This window comes from Choloepus didactylus, chromosome 4 (genome assembly GCF_015220235.1).
Source record: "Choloepus didactylus isolate mChoDid1 chromosome 4, mChoDid1.pri, whole genome shotgun sequence".
Taxonomy (NCBI): Eukaryota; Metazoa; Chordata; class Mammalia; order Pilosa; family Megalonychidae; genus Choloepus; species Choloepus didactylus.
In genome coordinates this window covers 27549476-27569199 of record NC_051310.1, presented here as the reverse complement: position 1 = coordinate 27569199, position 19724 = coordinate 27549476, and the positions used below count along the sequence as shown (strand labels likewise).

The 19724-nt window shown below is 40.6% G+C and overlaps 1 pseudogene; it reads left to right on the top strand.

Moving 5' to 3' along the window:
- The window catches only part of LOC119532582, a 73595-nt pseudogene extending 55932 nt beyond the window's left edge, over window positions 1–17663 (top strand).
- The last annotated feature ends 2061 nt before the right edge of the window (window positions 17664–19724 follow it).

The window sequence follows — 19724 nt, the reverse complement described above, 5'->3', positions numbered from 1 at the left end:
CACCGCAATGAATTGACATGCTGGGAATGCACAGCTCAATTAGCAATTCCTGCTTCCAGTGGGAGAGCTGGAACTTTTCAGAGTCTTTGTTCAATGTCTCCACACACCCCCACCAGCCCTTCCGCTAAACAGAAGATTATTAATATTCATGTTCTCCCCTCCTGTTCTGTCTTCCTTCATGGGTCTTTTATGTTCTCTTTTGTGCCATCCGTTGCTCACAAGATGGACTGTTTATTTTGAGTTTCTGGTAGGAAGAAGAAAAGAATTCTGACAGGGCTAGACATTGTTTCCTGTGACTTCTGCATTTCCATTCACTTTATGAGTCGTAGATGTAAGTGCAGATTTGAGGAAAAGCATTAAGGAATTTGAAAACGGACTTCAGCAGGCCTTTCTTTCCCTTTGGTCCGTCTTCCAACTAACATGTCAGGACTATCCCTAAATAAGGTGAGAAAGTGTGAATTTTTGAGACCCAATGCTTCAGCCCATTGCTTTTCCCTAATTGTTGTAGAGATAAAATTAGGTTTAAAAACTGGCAATAAAATGATATTACTGTTTAATAAATAAAAAAATTAAACTCAAGTGCAAATTGATGGGCAAGCATTCATAAAAAGGCAACATATAAAGTTTCTAGGGACATAAAAAGAGAAATAACTGTTTTCAAAGCATTTCTTTTTTACTTTGATAAGGACTGGAAATAGGGAGCAGGGGTTTAAGCTTTTACTATGCATGAGTATATTCTTTTAAAGAAGCTGCAGGAAAATTCCTTCCTTCTTTATGGTCTGAGTAAAAGTGGGAAACTGGGGAAGAAGCTAAAGTTTGGGCCTTGGGGGTGGACTCTTCATTTTTCTATAACCTGGGGTGCTTGTACTATTAGTGTTGTATTTATTTTCCTGCAGTTTCTACTTACTGCATTTAGTCAATACGGCTTAAGTTGTACTTAAACAGTGTTCTTTGAACACTAAATATTATTTTTTGTTGATTACACCTTTTAGTACATTTATGAAGTGTCTAAATGATTCTCATAGGACTCATTTTACTGCCAAGATTAAATTTATAACTAACATGCCAATCAATCGAATTCAATAAGTATTTATTGAATATCTCCTTTGTACCGGTGCCAGGGTTAGACAATGAATAAGACAAAGTCCCCACCTGCAAGGAATTAACAGTCTGTTAATACCTAGGGATAAAAATCTAAATTGCTAAACAAAATGCCACTAAATCTGTAGGTACTTGGAGAATGTAGATCCTAGAAGGTATTCTTGTTTTTCTTTTGAGACTGGCTCCTGCTTGACAATGAATCTGCTTTGGGGCAACCCTAACCATCAGATGGTATGTGCTGAGTCATGGTTACAGGCTACTTTTAATATTAGGTTAATAACAAGTTTAAAAGAAAACCATGAATCCCAAATACACAAGTTGGGGTTATCCATGTGTGATAGGAAGAAAATAAATATTATTGTTTGTTTGCAATGGAGTATGAGAATCTTCTCAGGGAAGGGTCTGAATATTTTGGGACAAAAAGTAGTGGGTGTTTGAAAGCAAGCTACAGATTCACCATAATCTCTACCAAAATTTCAGCAGCCATTTTTTTTTTTTTGCAGAAATGGAAAAGCTGATTCCCAAATTCAAATGGAATTGCAAGGGGCCCTGAAAAGATAAAACAATATTGAAAAAGAACACAGTTGGACATATGGCTCACACTCCTAATTTCAAAACTTGCTACAAAGCTATAGTAATCAAAGTGGTATGGTACTTGCATAAAGACAGACCAAAGGAATAGAATTGAGAGTCCAGAAATAAACCCACACATTCATGTCCAATTGATTTTTGACAAGGATGCCAAGTACATTCACAGGGGAAAGAACAATCTCTTCAACAAAAGATGCTGGGAAAACTAGATGTGCAAATGCAAAACAAAACAAAACAAAAGAAAACAAAAGAGGAATGTGGTATATACACACAATAGAATATTTTATTCAGCTGTAAAAAGAAATGAATTTCTGATACAGACTACAACATGGATGACCCTTGAAAACATTATACTGAGTGAAATAAGGCAGATGCAAAAGGACAAATATTGTATGATGCCATTTATATGAAATATCTTAAATAAGCAAATTTATAGAGACAGAAAGTAGATTAAAGTTTACTAGGGCCTGGAGAGGAGTAGGGAATGGGGATTTATTGCTTAATGGGTACAGAGTTTCCATTTGGGGTGATGAAAAAAGTTTTGGTAATGGATGGTGGTGATGGTAGCACAGTATTGTGAATGTAATCAATACCACTGACTTGTGCACTTAAAAAATGGTTAAAATGGGAAATTAGGTGTTATATAGGTGTTATTACAATAATTTTTTTAAAAAAAGTAGCAGGTGTTTGATTTTGAAGATTAGTCTTTCCAAGCATAACTTGGATTCTTGGGGTGGGAGAGTGGGGGAGTTGGGCAAAGGACCCTACACTAGAATTAAGGAGAATTGGGAGTATTTGGAATAAGCAAGCTCAGGAGGAGAACAGGAAGATCAACAGGGAATTGCTGGAGGCCCAAACATGTAGCAGAAGCTGAGGCCCAAGCATGGGAAATCATGCTGGATGCATGGATAACTGAGGGACCTTGAGAACACTGATGTCTACTACTGTGGTCTGTCATCAGATTTAAGCTCTTTGCTGGGCTGGGCTTTGAAGGGTGACTTAAGTTCCCCACCCAAATCTCTCCAAGTGGCTTAAACCTTCAGGATTATCTGCTGCATATAGCATTGCTTTGGTGGATTACTCAACAGGCACATTTTGAGACACTGAGGGAGATGGAGAATGAGAGGGACAGGAAGAAGTAGAGAGAGAGTGTTTAATTTCCACTAACATAGTCTGAATTTGGCACCATGAAAATTTAATAAGAAGCCTTTTATTTTCTTCATATATTAAATTGTAGCATTTCAAAAATAAATTTTATTTGATTTTTTTGAATTAAATATAGGAAGATCATGGACACTGTAATCTTTTCAATGGCTATGTTCTTTAAATGACTTACTCCAGCCTAGGTCAGTGATATGTTCGAGTGACAGGTTTGGGGTAATGTCCCAAAAGGTGATAAAGAGAGAGAAATGACAACGACATAGAAGGCAAGATGAGAGACAGAGGTTGTTACCTTAGCAGATGTTAGGAACTTGAGGTGCTGAGGAGAAAAATAAATCCTCTAAGAATCCTAAGAGCTGGTGCTGGGATAGAATTGGAAGCAAATTTTTAACTTGCATCTTAAAGGACAAGGAAATTCAGCAAGCTGAATGCCTTGGGGAAATCCAAGGCTGACAACCAGGTTACTCGTGGCCCTAATGTACAATGCACCTTTAGTCATGGAGCTTTCTCTAAGGAGACCTGGTAGGGAAGCATGGTGCTCGCAAATGGGATTCTGAAACTAATAGTCTTGTGAGATCTTTATTAATTACTTCTCTTTGTTAAGGATATTTAAAAAGATAATACGGAGCGATGTGCTACAATGGTGCATCATGGGAACACAGGTTCAGGGCACAACAGAAACTTTCAGCAAATTATTTCTTTATTACTTGCACAGTATAAAGAGTCTAGAAAGAGCAAATAATCTTTGTCATTTACACAGCACAAAGAATCCAAAAGAGCAGGGGAAGAAGTTCTATCATGGCCAGTCCCCCGGAGTGGCTCAAACTGCTCTGTGTAGGGGTTAATAGAAGGCAGCTCCTCATACCCTACTTTGTGCCAGAGAAGAGAGATAAATCTACACTGTTTAAGTGTGGTTTTTATCCACCTCAAGGGGAGAGGGCCCTGCCACTGTTTCCTGTTCTGATAAGCACCTGGGGCTGCTTGTTTCTGGGTTTAAGGTCTGGCTGGGCCTTTTCATTAAACTCAACATCTCCCCCAGGCTGTGGAATGGCTCACAATAGAAAAGGAGGTGGAGGTAGGGGAAGGCCAGAGGATGGTTTGGTCAAGGCAATGCGATGTGTTGTCCCAGAAGATGGTGGTGTTCTGGGGCTGACAGGCTGTGATCTTTGATCCTTGGCTTTTCTATCACATGGCAAAACACATGGCCGTCTTTCCTGGCTTCTCCTTTCTCTTCTGGGTTCCTTTGACTTCCAACTTCTGGCTGCTCCCTGTGGTTTGTTTCTCTCTCTTTGACCTTCCCTTTAAGGCCTTCAGTAACAGGATTAAGACACATCCTGATTCAGCTACGCCACACCTTAACTGAAGTAACCTCATCAAGTGGTCCTATTTAGAATGGGTTCACATCCATAGGAATGGATTAAGTTTAAGAACATGTTTTTCTGGGGTACATAGCTCCAAGCCACCATAGTGTACTTCGGAGGTAATAGTAGAGCTGGAGAGACATGGACAGATACAGGCAATGTTTTGGTACTTCAGTTGATAGGCTTTGCTGGTGGGATAGGTTTAGGGCATGAGAAGAAGGGGGAATCGAGTATAATTTTGCAGCTGGGCTGGTGATTGGTGGTACTATTATTTGAGAAAGAGAGGTTTTGCCCCTTTTGTCCACTCTTGGGGGACTTGGCACACCCACTGGAAATATGGGAGGGAGAGAAAATAGCTGGCCTTGTACCTTGCTCAGCCAACTGACTTCTGATTCTCTGTGCCAGAGCGTTGATGTGAGAGGCAGTGAAAAGGGCAGGGAGTTCAGCCTCCTGACTGTCCTATGGGGAGCTTTGGGGCTTAAAGGAAGAAAAATGTCATCAGGAAGCTCAGTCAATGTGACTTATAGGGAGCCTAAAGCCGAGGCCTTGAGTGAAAAGGTGACATTTCCACCCATGCTCTTTTCTGAGACAGCAGGCAATTTTAGTCAGATTCCCACCTGGCTTTTCCTTTCACTTTATCCTCAGGCACAATCTTAATTTTGCATTGTTCAAGCCAGTCAGTCAGTGTCACTTCTTCTTTCAGCAAGATATTTTTTTCAGGGCCTTCTGATTTTCCTGAAAATCTTTTCAAGGGCAGTGTGCTACTACAGGAGTGGCTGGAGGATATAAATGCTTGGTTCTGAGGTCAGGGCTTGTCCTGGGCTTCTAAATGGAAATATAGTTGTCTGGACATTCAGATTGCTGCCTGCATGATCCCGTGAGTAAAAAAAGAGCCAAGCAATTCACAGAAACCTATAAATAATGTTTTCTGCTTCCCAGTGACTATGCCTTCCCAGCTTCCTCCTTAGTCCTGAATAAACCCCTGGTCTCCTTTGAAGGGTCTGGACACTGCATCACACCTGTCCAAGTGTTCTGGTTTGCTAATGCTGCTGTTATGCAAAATACCAGAAATGGATTGGCTTTTATAAAGGGAATTTATTAAGTTACAAATTTACAGTCCTAAGGCCATAAAATTGTCCAAACTAAGGCATTAACAAGAGGATACTTTGGCTGAAGAGTGGTCAACGGTATCCAGAACACCTCTGTCAGCAGGGAAGGCACGTGGCTGGTGTCTGCCGGTCTTTTTCTCCCAAGTTGCATTTCAAAATGGCTGTCTCCAAAATGTCTCTGGGCTTGTCTCTCTTAGCTGCTCTGAGCTCTTTTTGTTTGTGAGCTCTCTTATAGGGCTCCAGTGAAATAATTTAATCAAAGGTATCACCCACAGTTGGGTGAGTCACATCTCCATGGAAACACTCAATCAAAATATTTCCACCCTCCGATTGGGTTAAAAGATCATGGCTCTTTTTGGGGGACATAAATATATCCAAACCAGCACACCAGGCAAATCTCTTATTCTCCCTCTGAAATCACTTTACTTATCCTTGTGACCCCGTTTTCAGCCCCATGGCCTTGGATCTGATTCTTCTTCTTTTTTTTAATAAACTTTAAATTTTAGAATATTTTTAGATTTACAGAAATGTTGCAGAGTGTATAGAGAGTTCCCAGATATCCCACATCCAGTTGTTCCCTTGTTAACCATGTACGGTACCATGATCCGTTTACCATAACTAAGAAACCAACACTGTTATTAACTAAACTTTATATTTTGTCTGTTTTCATTAGCTTTTCCATTAATGTCCTTTTTCTGTATGAAGATCCCACATTACATTTAATTTTCATGTCTCCTAGGCTCCTCTTGGCACTGACAGTTTCTCAAACTTTCCTTCATTTTGATGACATTCATAGTTTTGAGGTGTGCTCATCAGGTAGTTTTTAGAATGTTCCCCAGTTGGAATTTTTCTGATATTTTTCTCATTATTAGACTGGGGCTATGGATTTTGGGAGGAAGGCAGAGAGAAATAGTACCAGTTTCATCACATCACATCAAGGGTACACACTATAAACATGACTTATCACTGTTCATTTTGACCTTGATCACCTGGCTGAAGCAGTGTTTGTCAGGTCTCTCCACTGCAAAGGGACTTTTTTGTTTTCCCCTTTCCATATTCTATTCTTTGGAATTAAGTCAGTAATTGCATCTACATTCAAGGAAGGTGGGGAGGGACTAAGTTCTACCTCCTGAAGGAAAGAGTAATTACATCAATTATTTGAAATTCTTCTATTTGTCTCTATTTGTCTCTTCTCTGACATTTATTTATTTATTCAATTATTTATATAAAGGGACCTGTTCTTCATCTTCCTGCCCAGTCCTCTTTCTTAGACTGGATGTGTTGTTCAGTCTATATCTTTCCTTTGATAGTGTCTTTGTTTTCAGTTCTTGATTTGCTTCAGATCCTGCTTTGCTTGTTTATGGGAGGAGGGAAAAGAGGTGAGGAATTTGATAAAGAAGGGGCAATGTCAAGCTGTGGGATGAAAAGGTGTAGAGAGAAGAGAATACAGCTGAAATTAAGATAAGTGAGGTGATTGAAAATGCAGCGGAAGCAGGAAATTAGAGCAAGTGTCCAGAGAACTTGCAGAAAACTTGGAAAGAATACTGGAATTTCTACACTTTAAAATAAATGGAGATTCTGGAAGACTGGAGGAATTGTGAGCTTCCGGATGGTAGACATTAAGGTTTCATATAAAGATAAGGAATTAAGATTATTGAGGCCTTAGAGACGAATACATCAAGTTTTGTCTTTAAAGATGGGGAATCTGTAGACTCTGCAAGCTTGTGGACTGTCTAAGGTCCAAACTGTTCCAGTACAGTTAGAATCAGAAGTGACACTTTCTGATTCTCCATCAAATTCTTCTTCCAGTTTGCTTCAGCTGCTTCTTTGTAAGCTGGTTCTGATACTAATAGAGTGGGGTTTTCCATCCCCTTGGAAACTGTGAGGTTATAACTACAAATAGCCTCAGTGGGATAGAAACAACTCAGAGAGGCCAGATTCCTTTCTTGGCAATTTTGATGTTTATACCTTGGCACTTCTCCAGCAATTGGGAGATTAGAAGGCAGCTAAAAAGATGTGCGTATTCGAGGAAACCCCAGTCCCTGTTGTTGGTTAAGTGAAGCTTTGCAGCCTTTAAAGACAGGATTAGAGATTTATTAGAGATTCCTAAAGGGACCCAATCATCCTTTAATCTTGTGTCAATGATAATATTTATCTTCTTTCCTTTAGACTAGTAGAGGAGTCCAGAACCAGATCTGGACCTTTCTTTGGAAAGAATTAGTTGCTTTAGCATGGATGTAGTTCAGACAGGTGCTGGGTGAACTCTTATCTGTGTGTTTTTCTGCCAGTGAACCTTTCTCCATTTTCTCAGAAATCTTAGCTGCTATTGTTTCAATACCCAGATACTTAGAGCCAAAATTCAATAAGAAAACAAAACCAAGCAGTTAAAAGATTTGTTGATTTAGTTTTCTCTCCACTAAATATTTGGAAACTAGGAACACCTGGATTGTTTGGTTTGAACCTTTCCATTTTCATCTGGTTTGGTGTTACGTATTCTAATTATTCCTTATTTATTTGAAGGCATTACCAAGTCCTACTCCAGTTTCAGGCTGCGGCTGAAAGAAAACTGCCAATTCACCAAGTATGACAATGACCATGGGTATAGCAGACCATAACCTTTTGTACAAGAACATTTGGAAAGCATTGAGAAATTAAAAGAAGAAATATTAACATTAAATACAGTCACTTTGTGCACATTTTAGTAATATTTTCATCTTGTCATCTTTTCCCTGTACATCCTGTTTAAAACACAGTTTTCAAAAATACATTATATATCTCTTATCCATATTTTGTTTACTTACATTACAAATCAGCATTTTCCATGCTATTAAATATTATTTTAATAACTGTATTAGTTACATGACTACACCATAGTCTACTTAACCAATTTCCTCCCATCGCTTATTACTTAGATGGTTTCTATTATTTGGCTGTATAAGTAGCTTTTTACCTTAAGCTTTTTTTGGATTTAGAATTTTTTTATTTTGGTAATCATTATTCTAGTTTGCTAATGCTGCCTTTTTGCAAAACACCAGAAATGGATCAGGTTTTATAAAGGGAGTTTATTTGGTTACAAAGTTACAGTCTTAAGGCCATAAAGTATCCAAGGTAAGTCATCAACAATTGGGTATCTTCACTGGAGGATGGCCAATAGTGTCCAGAAAACCTCTGTTAGCTGGGAAGGCATGTGACTGGCATCTGCTCCAGAGTTTTGGTTTCAAAATGGCTTTCTCCCAGGATGTTCCTCTCTAGGCTGCAGTTCCTCAAAAATATCACTCTTAGTTGCTCTTGGGGTGTTTTTCCTCTCTTAGCTTCTCTGGAGCAAAAGTCTGCTTTCAACGGCCACCTTCAAACTGTGTCTCATCTGCAGCTCCTCTCTTCCCAGCTTCTGTGCATTCTTCAAAGTGTCTTGGCTGTAGCAAGCTCGCTCCTTCTGTCTGAGCTTATCTAGTGTTCCAGTGAACTAATCAAGGCCCATGTGGAATGGGCGGGGCCACACATCCATGGAAATTATCCAATCAGTGTCATCACTCACAGTTGGGTGGGTCACATCTCCATGGAAACACTAAATCAAAGAATTACACTCTAATCAACACTAACACATCTGCCCAAACAAGATTGTATCAAAGATAATGGCGTTTTGGGGGACATAATACATCCAAACCAGCACAGTTACCTAGAATTGGAATTGAAGGCTATGATTATTTTAAAGGTTTGGGTTGACTCAGTCTTTGAGAGATTCATATCCTTCAGATTTTTCCATGAAACCAAAATCAATATCTGAATTATGATAGTGCAAAAGGAAATGAAACAAAGTAGAATCATTATGGCTAAGAGATTTAAAACAGAGTCGGGAGGTCATTCTGAAGGTTACTCTCACACAGGTCCCACCCAAATATCACGAACTGCCCAAGTATGCAAAGCCTCAAGCAACAATGTTCCTCAAACCCTAAGGACATCCAGACACCATAAACTACAGATAAGAACTCTGTAAACTCTGTAACCTGAAGGACAATTGGAGTTTCCCAAATATCCACCAACCACAAACAATTTATCCAGTCTTCTTTTCCTTTAAAAACCCTTGCCTGGAAATGCCAAGATGAGACCCGAATCTGTGCTCCCTGAATTGTAATTCTAAGACTCCAAATAAATGACTTTATTGCCTTGCAACTTAGTTTGTTATTTCTCTGTTGACAATAGTGATTTTCAAACCGTTCATCACTAGGAATTTTTTAAAAAAACACCCATATCCTTTATGTTTTAAACTGCTTTCTCTGTATAAAAGAAAAATTCTACTTCCATTTATTTGCCATTAAAGGCATATATAATGGAGCATATTTTCACCCCTGTCTCTTCTGGAATCACCAAAATGGGCCATATGACTCAGGTCAGGGTTTGGGTTCAGTGGCTTGAACTGCTATTAATTTGGAAAACAATACAGAGGGTGGGGATGTTGTGGGGGTGGTGAGTTGGAGCTAAATTATTTAAAGAGAACCAAAGTTTAAGGTAGAGAAACCAGGTGGAGTTGTCAAGTCAAGAGGGCACAACAGAACAGTGGTGATGCCAGAATTTATGTATGAGAGGGTTAAACCAAAGGACATTTAGTATCACAATTAAAAAGAAGTTCCAAGATAGGGTGGTTCAAGAATTGTATGATGGGTCAATGATGTCACCAGGACCTAGGCTCTTTCTGCCGCAACTCTATCATACTCAGCATGCTGGCTTTGTCTTCATGCTTGCTTTAGGCTTGACTACTCATGGTCCCAACACAGTATCACATATTTCTCAAAAGGAACCCGAAGGTGTCCAAAAGCTTCCAAAGATACCTACAGGCAGTCAGAAGGAAAAGGGTTCTTTCAGGGTTTTATCTCTTTTTTTTTCATAGAGAAAAATATTTTCTAGAAGTCCCTAACAGATTTTCCCTCAGCGGCCACTGAACAGAAGTGGATCTTATATATACATGTGAACTAATCATTGGCAAAGGAGAAGGGTACTCCATGATAGGTTAGACCAATAATGGTTCCGTCCCCGAGGCAGTGAGTGAGGGTGGCGGTTGTAGCCTGTACTTCCTGAGCATTCTGCTGCCCCCTACCTGAACAAAAAGTGGGGTTCTTTTAGCAAGAATGGAGGGTGTATATGTTAGGGATAGCCCAAACATTATCTACCCCAGCCAGAAATGCTGGCTGAAATAGGAGGCCAGGGTATTTTCATTATGCTGCTTTTGAATAACAAATACATTTCTTTTTTAATTTTTAGTTTCTTCTTTTTTGGAATAACCTGTGTGTTGGGAAAGGCAGGTTGACTAAGATTATGGGGAGCTAACATTCTCCCAAAGCTATACCATGACACCTCCACAGAAGGACAGGGCATGAAAAAGGGAAAGAAGCCTAATATTCAAAAGCGTTTAAGGGGAGTAGGAGAGAGATAGACTTTGGAGCAACATAAAGGAATTTGGAGTAAATTTTATGAACAATGTACAGAATACAATGTATATCATAAGAGCTACCTTTGTATGCATGCTGGGTCAGATGGATATTAAAAGTTCAAGGTCAGGATAGCTGACTAAACAAAAGTCAAGACTAGTAGTTCAATTTCTACTAGACTGTTTGACATATTGAAACTATTGTATGGAAGTATGGGGGTTTGGGACACCAGGTCAGAAAACATGGAACTGTAGGCTTCCGATTTTCTGGCTCACTCACTCCCCCACCCCACACACACACTAAATGTTCTGAGAAGGTTTTGAGGCTCATATGACAGCTTAAGAAATTGGGTTTACTGCAAAGGATGCTCTTATTTGTTCTCCTGGGCTTAGATATCATCTCCTTTGGCAAGCCTGTCTTGATTTTCCGGGTGATGATAGGTTCTCTTCCTGTGGGATCTCTTATCTTGCTGTGCTCACCTCTGAGGTCACCGGCTTTGCTATAGCCTGTGGTTTCTGCTGGAGAGTAGAGACCCTAATTCATCATTGCATCCCAGCAAGGAGCACATGGTAGTTACTATATAAATAACAGAGAATGAATTAAAAAATCAATGAAATTAAATAAACAACAGAATGAAAGTAAATAAATGGTAGAATGGAAAAAAAGAAATTCCCTTTGTTCTTTTAGGAGATCCAGGATAATCAGAGTAGAAGATTTCAAAATTTATACATATATAATACATTTTCTTGAACATTCTTCTTTCATCTCTTGAAATTCTATTTAAACAAATCCTTTGTCTCTAACATAGTGGAATTTCACCCAGCCCTGAAATTAACAGCTAAGTATTCAAAAAGTAAAAGGACAGATTGTATCATCAGATTCATGCCCTGAAGCCAATCATCCCCTGCCTCTTCTGTACAGTTATAAAGACCTAAATATGTTTGCGAAAGCCTGTTTACTCAATCTGTATGCTAATAAAGATAGAAGTCTGGAATTTGACCTTTCTTGTTTAAACACATTCTATTGGAATATGCTTGGCTTTCTAATCTCAATGAATAAAATAATTTTTGAATCTGAATTGGCAAAAACAAAAACCAAGCAAACAAAAAACCCCAAATCAGATTTATTACATGTACTAGAATCCTAGCTCATAATAATATTTATTAAAATATTACCTTAAAATTTATGTCATTATAGTCTAAATAATAGCATGCTTATGCCAAGTATGGAATCAGATAGTTGCAAAAAATATGAATGCGGTCAGTGTTACAGGTTTCAGTATAGGTATGTATATTAATTTTGTATGAAATAATTATTCTTATAGCCATATGAGAACCTCTTAATGTTAGAGGTTTCCTTTTTAAAAAGAAGTAGCACTGGCCAAGGAGTTTGATAAGTCAAGATTGGGTCCTGGTTGTACCATGGATCATATAAAAATTCTTTCTGAGCCTCAGTTTCCTTGCCAAGAAGCTGAAGGTAAAGCTATAGGTCTCACCTCTCTCATCGTAGTTGTGAAATAAAATGATGTGTCAACAGACTTTGAAGTCTGTAAAGGTTATAAAATTGTCAGACATTATAATTAGTACTCACAAGAGCCATGGGCAGGCTAGATGAAAGGGCATGTATCTTTAAGTATCAAATCTATTATCAAGAGAAAAAGACAACAGGTTGGTAGGATCGTGTCCATGCATAAGGATAAGTACTTAATTTTTAAAAGGAAAAATCTTTGATTAAATGTGGGGTCCAGTTTTTGTCTTGATGACTATATGCTGCTAATTCGTCTTAGCCATTAGTTCCATCATGGACTTGGTCAGAGGAGATGTGAAGTTAAGCAGTCGTCTAGAAGGAAAGAATTAAAAGTTGGCTACACATTTAAGAAATCGTTTGGGAAAATAAAACCTAGAGATATTAAGAAAAAGTGGAAGGAGGGGAAAGAAATCTATTTTCTGTTAAATAGTGCATGTAATCTCTTTGAAATGTGTATGTCTGTGGGGAAGGAGGAGGGAGCCAAAGAAAATAGAAATAAGCACATACTGGCTTTTGACGGCCAAGAATGAAGTGGAGCTATTCAATTGCCAGACTGACCTCACACTGTGTGCATCTATTGTGCTGTGGTTGAACTCTAAGAGGCAGATCTGTTGTGCCTGTTAATTTCAGCACAGTGTGAATCCCCCTCTTACTTAAAGGGAATATTTAGTTCAATTGATGCACATTTCACCGAACCCACAAATCAATAAACCACTTGGAAAGAAGTAAAGTGTAAATCTTCCTGCATAGTCTCCTGATAGGAGACGCAAAGAATGGCAATGAGATTTGAAATCCCAACTGGGAGTTAAGCCTGCTTTCACTTGTTGGGCTTAGCAGATGACGTCAGTTGGTGATGGTTTGTGAATGTTGTCTCTATACTCCTCTTTCTGTGGGTTTCTCGCTCTTCCAGCTGGGTATCTAAGAGCTGGCTTACAATTTCATGTGATATCTTGAGAATCAGTGGAGCATGGTTTTTACTTACAGTGGGTCTGGGCAGTGGGACAGAAGCTAATGGAATCAACCCAGCAGCAGGTTCTGAAATATGTAGTAGTCTGCTGGGCAAGGTACAAGAATATGGGATATGACAATCTTTGGTCACAGTCCAAACCATGGACAAAACCAGTCTGCACAAGGCACAGAACTGTGTGGGGATTAAGAGACAGGACTCCAGGAATGGGAGCCAAGGCAGGAGTCCCATTTTATCAACCGGGGTTCTTGATTAAAAATAACAGAAACCAATGTAGGCTTTCTAGAGCCAAAAGAGGATTTATTGTAAGGCGGTCTGGGACTTACAGATTGACTGCAGGCTGGAGAATCAGCCTTGGATAAAAAACAGAGATATTCACAAAAACTGGTTCCCAGTGGGTTACAGACCTAATGCAAAAGGCAAAACTGTAAAGCTTTCAGAATATAACGCAGGAAAATATCTTCATGAACTCAGAGTCAGGGAGGATTTTTTTTAACAAGTCACAAAAAGTACTATCAATAAAGAAAAAGATCAATTTTTCTACATGTTGAAATTAAGTTTTTTCCTTCAAAAGAGTGAAACAACAAGTTACAGAGTGAGAAACAATACTTGTGACACAACTACCAAAGTTCTAGATCCAAAATATATAAACAGCTCCTATAAATCAACACAAAAGACATACAACTCATTAGAAAATTGGGTATAGGACCTGGACAGTCATTTAATAAAAGAGGAAGTCCAAATGACTAATAAATACATGAAAAGGCACTCAAACACATTGGCAGTAAGGGAAATGCAAAATAAAACCATTGCACATTCACCAGATTTGCAACCATTAAAGCATCAGACAATACCAAGTGGAAGTGAGGATATGGAACAAGGGGACTAACACACTAAGGATAGGTACAAGGACAAGGGAAGTGCCACACAATCTGAACCTTGGGGTATGCAACGATCCTATGACCTGTCTCTTTCTGCCATCTCAGTCTTCCCCACTGCAGGTGTGGTTATGAGGACCAGAGTTGAGGTTTGAGCAAAGGAGCCTGCAGATGGGTAATACCCTGGGTCAATGAGACACTCTCGCTCTGCTGGTGAAAAACAGGGCCAAGTACAACTGGCCACAGCTGGATCTGGCCAATTAGCCTGATGGATAGTCATGGGTTTTATTTTAGTTTCTTGGATCCAGAATGAGTGTCACTGATGGGTGGTGAATTAAGTCCCCATGAATAGTATGTGCTCATATAGCTAATGCATCTTGAGTATTTAGTGCCTCTTGTAAATTTAGTCTCATATATGTTTAGTACCCAGATGTGCTGGGGAAGTCAGCCATGCCTAGCAGCTATCTCCCAGACTTCCTCTCCTTCACCCTCTCCTTTTCTATTGTTTCAGTATATTTTTTTTATTCTGCATCCAGGGGGAGATGTTAAAGAGCCCTGACCATACCTTGAACCTGGGAAAAGGGAACAAGCAGCCTTAGCTGCTTATCAGGATGGGGAATCTCAGTGGCAGGGATTCCTCCCACTGGGTTGTATGAATTCCCCACCCATGACAGCACAGATTCGTCTCTCCCCTCTGATGCCAAATGGGTTGTGTAGAGCTGCCATCCACCCAACCCAACACGAGCAGTTTGGGAGATCAGCCACGATAGGATCTCTTTCCCTGCTCTTTTGGACCCTTTGTTCTGTGTAAATAATAAAGCAGTCATTTGCTGAAATTTCTCTTGGGCCTGAGCCTGTGTTACCACAACATGTTGATGCACTGTGTAGCAACTCACTCTTCAAAGTGCCTCTTTAAATATCAGATGTCTGTTGATCCTTTCATCCTCTATGTTTAGCACTCATATGCTCTACTTGTTAGCTTCTTATCTTATGATTAATACATGCCATAGTTTTGCTTCCATCCAACAACCTTTTTGTTTACTAGATACTTATCTATATTAAAACACTTTGAAAGATTCTGCCCGTGTTTTACAAACTACACACTTACCTGGGAGAATTGAATATTCTCAAAAACAAATTCACGTCACACATCTGATTGGCTGAGACTAAAGTCATGTACCCACCTTACTGCTTATGCCAGGACAGGAACTAAACAATGTGGCCCCTTTTGGTTATGAGGCAAGTAATGAGCACTGCTTCCCACCAAGGGTACTCATAAAGAAAAATTTCCTCATAAGTGAGGTCAGGGGTCTAATACAAAGGACAAGATCAAATATTATACATTCTAACAAACAAATGCTTACCCATACATATAAAGGAGTAGGCTTATGAATAAAGTTAGAGCTCAGTTATCAGAAATAAGACATTGTATCTGTGCCAGCCAAACAGCAGGAAAGATTTGAGTCTGAATCAAGGCATAGAGGATTGGGAAATATAAGAACCTCTTTCTTTTGGTAAGCATAACTGTATGACTATCATCCTGTGGGTAGGGCTAAATTTCCAGATAGCAAGTAAGTTTCTCCAAGTGTGGACAGCAGAAGGAAAACAGAAGCTATGAATAGATCTTGCCTGCAAAATGTCTCTTAGATTCTCTGGAGTCCTGGCCAGCCAGGAACTTCTGGGTTTCCATAGGTAATTTTTAAGGAAATTCTTCAGTGAAAAGTCCAATAATTTTCACCAATCATTCCTCTGGAATGTCACATAGATAATGAGGGATCTCTCCTTTTCTCTTACATGCACAGTCATACACACACACACATCCTTTCAAAATGAAGCTATACTAGAATTATTTTCTAATAGCATGTTGGTGGTGGCAGTGTTGGCCATTAATTCTCTTAGATGATGCCCTGAGGTTCTGGACAATTTAAATAGTCTGGAGGAGCTATTGGTCCTTTAGCAGCCTAATTTCTCAGGCTTACTCTCCAAAAGTCATCTTGGAAAGTAGCTCAGAGCTATATATCCAGCTTGAGTGCAAGTTGAACTTTAAAAAATGGCTTCTTTAAGGATGTCGTTGGCAGCCCTTTGCTTCTCTAGTTAATTAAGGTATCTCCCTTCTTTAAGCCTACTGGGGCACTGAAACACTTTCCGAGTGTCCTCTGCCCTCCTCCATCCTCCTTCGCTCCCCCCATTTCAGAGCTCTACTTTGTAAGTAGTGTCTGAACTGTGATATACAAGACTTAACAAACAAATGACTTTTTTCTTCCCATGTTCTTCCCACACAGCACAGTAGAATTTTAGGCCTGGGGGACTAAATTGCCTGCTAAGTGCTGTTAAATGATAATTTTTGGGGAACTCGGAGCAGGCTCAGTCCATAAACTGCACAGAGTCCGAGTCTGGGGTGCCCAGTGCCAGCAGCCACTGCCTACCACGTCTTCCAGGTGGAGCCCATCTGCTGCCTGAACAAGGACTGGACGCAGATCGCCACCTGTCCCAACAACCACAGGGTGCACATTAAGAGAGGACCAAAGCCAAGTGGGTCAGTGTGCAGGAGCTCAAGGAACGCAATGTGCAGGCGACAGGCATAGACTGGACCCTGGAGAGCAACCACACAGTGACTTGCAGGACAGACGGCAATGCCCACGTGTGTGGAGGCTGAGCGGCCACATGTGCAGAAGCCCAGGCTCCTCATCCTGTGGGCCAACCCCACCACCCGCTCTGTGTGCTGCCTGCCCCAGGTGAACAAGTTCGCCCTGGGCAGCAGCTCCCGTGTCAGTGTCATCTCCATCATGTCAGTGTCCTCTCCATCTGTTATTTTGAGCAAGAGAATGACTGGTGGGTATGCAATTACCTAACAAAGCCCATTCGCTTCACTGTCCTCAGCCGGGACTGGCCCCATCGATGTACTCCTGGCCTCCGCCTCCTGTGACTTCAAGGGTCGATCTTCTCAGTCTACCTGGAGTAGGTGGAGGAACAGCCGGTCCCCACACTGTGGGGCTCCAAGATGCCCTTTGAGGAGCTGATGCCCGAGCCCAGCAGTAGCTGCAGCTGGGTGCAAGGTGTCTGCTTCTCCGCCAGCCCGAGCTGCGTGGCTTGGGTCAGACACGACAGCACCGTGTGCCTGGCCCATGTCGACAGGGAGATAGCTGTCACCATCCTGGCCTCTGAAACGCTGCCGCTAATCCCCGTCTTCATGGAAAATGGACTGGTGGCAGCGGGCCACGTCTGCTTCCCCGTGCTGTTTTTACCCACGACGGGGCTGCGAGGATGCTCAACTCTGGCAGGCGGCTGGACGTGCCCAAGCAAGGCTGGCAGAGCCACCTGACGGCCGGTGAGCTCTGCCAGAACCTCGATCCGAAGGTGAGCTTGGAGGGTGGCGCGGCCGCCGAACGAAGGCCAGGCCTGGACTCTGTGCAAGAACCACGTCAGCCGGGTCTCGGTGCCCAGCTGGGGAAGGGCGAAGGGCTCGCAGTTCTGCACTTGTGGCCCGGAACATCTGGGATGTGAAGAGATCGCAGTCAGCCTTGAAGGACCTCAAGATCAGGTGAGCAGTGAGGAATATGTTGTCCTCATCCCAGCTTCTGAGGGAGGGGGGCGAAGAGGGGGTCAGGAGGCTAAGGGTCGCTTTGCTGAATGTTCCAGAGGTGCTACCGCGGCCCCCATGTGGGCTGCAACCTCAGGAGTGAGGGTGAAGGGAGTGGGGGGCTCTTCTGACCTACTGAAGGAACACATGACTTTTTCTCAGAGAAACGCTTTCATTTATTGTAAAAAAAATAAAAGCCCCAAAGCCCTATCTGGTGATAATAAAAATGCAATTGTGAAAAAAAAAGAGAGAGAATTTTCTGAAAATGGTAGCTTGATGACTATTATTCAGATGTATAAATGAATGTGTGTTAAAGATTTTATTTTACTCCTCTATGAGGGAACCAGGCAGATGTTATAACTGGTTCAAGAGAAAAGTAAAAGCAGCACAAATTTACCTGGCAAGCAAAAGACTGTTGAAATGAATTGCAAATAGAGGCAAAACTTTTTTTTTTTCTGGTGATGGTGGTGGTAGGGCCAATTAAATCTCTATCAGTCAAGACAAAATTTACATATCTATTAGTTACTTACAAGTTAAAAGAGTTCAATAAAGCTCAAAAACAAAGGCTGGAATCTGATACCCTGGAAGGATGTGTTGTATGTAGATAATGCCCAGTTTTCCACTGAAACACTGCTCCCCCCCCCATAATATGTAAAATAGCTCATACTGACTTGTGCTGCCATCTGAACTGTTAGTATTTTCTTGACATGCCTTGCCGTAAGAGGCTCAGTATACATCAGGGTTTTATTCCTAGAAGGACTTTTAATATTTTCAAGGTTAATGTGCTGAAGGTTTGAGGATTTTTGGAAGACTTTGAGAAGCCCTTAGGGCTGCTTGAGATTGGATTTCAGTTGCTAGTTTTATAGAACAGGGAAATCAATTACTATGCCAGCTTCCTGGATGTCAAGTATGGCCACTGTTTCACACAATCCCTGCCAGATAATGAAGCAGCCAACATTTTCCCCATTCACTAATCTCTCAGACCAACTGTCCAAGTCTGACATTCCCCACAAAGAATTCATTGTATTTGATATCTGTGCCTGAGGTCTTTAGAATTAAGAAACCTTTCTATTATATATTCTGGCATTGCTGATCTGTTTGCTTTATCCCCAAGAAAGTTGTTTACTGCTTATGCTGTTTCAGCGGGGGTGGGGGTGGGGTGGTGTGGATAGATTTCTCAAAGGCTGTTAGCAGGTATGAAGAGAGTTTTCTTTCTGGTCACCATGTGGTTCTTTTTAGATCTTTTGCAATTGGAATTTATATCATTTGGTTTGTTTTAAGAGATGTATCTATATCCTCAAGATTTGATTGAGGTAAAAGGGCAGTATTCTTTGGTAGAATATTTTTTTTCCCCTCCTTTGGGAAGCAATGGAAATAAAATCCAAAAACTATAGCCTTCTCATTCAACGTTGTGCTGGATAACTAGTGGATTAATTGCCTAAACTCTTCACCCTTAGCAGTCTGTAGAATTTCAAGTGGAATCCCATTTATATGGTTTTCATTGCCCTTCTAAATTCTGATTAGCCTTTCCATTGATACTTTGGCCCTTTCACTTATAAGTGTATTTTTGTTAAATTATAATTAATACATGACTCCTAGGCAGACCTCATTTATCGTATGCATTTGTGCACTTCTTGCTTTGAAGGCAAACCATCCCCACTCCCCCAACATTAATTGGGTTCATATAAAGCAGGGAGCAAGAGACCGGAGAGGGAGGGCTGGATGACAGCATTCCAGAAGGAAGCTCACTGAACACCACTTCAGCAGAACAGCTTTAGATATAACAATTGCTCCTGCCATTTTCAAGTAAGTCCTTAGAGGCTGGCGCAGGCTGTAAGAGATTACTGTTGTAACACTTTACCCCCACTTTCAATAATAAATTACAAAAATAATAAATTACAAAACAATAAATTACAAAATAAATTGGAGACAGTCAGAGAGAGTAAACTGGGGAGGAGTGTTGAGTTAGGTACCCGGCTGGCCTTAGCAGTCTCAGTTTTATTTAGTACCAACCTTCCTTTGAACC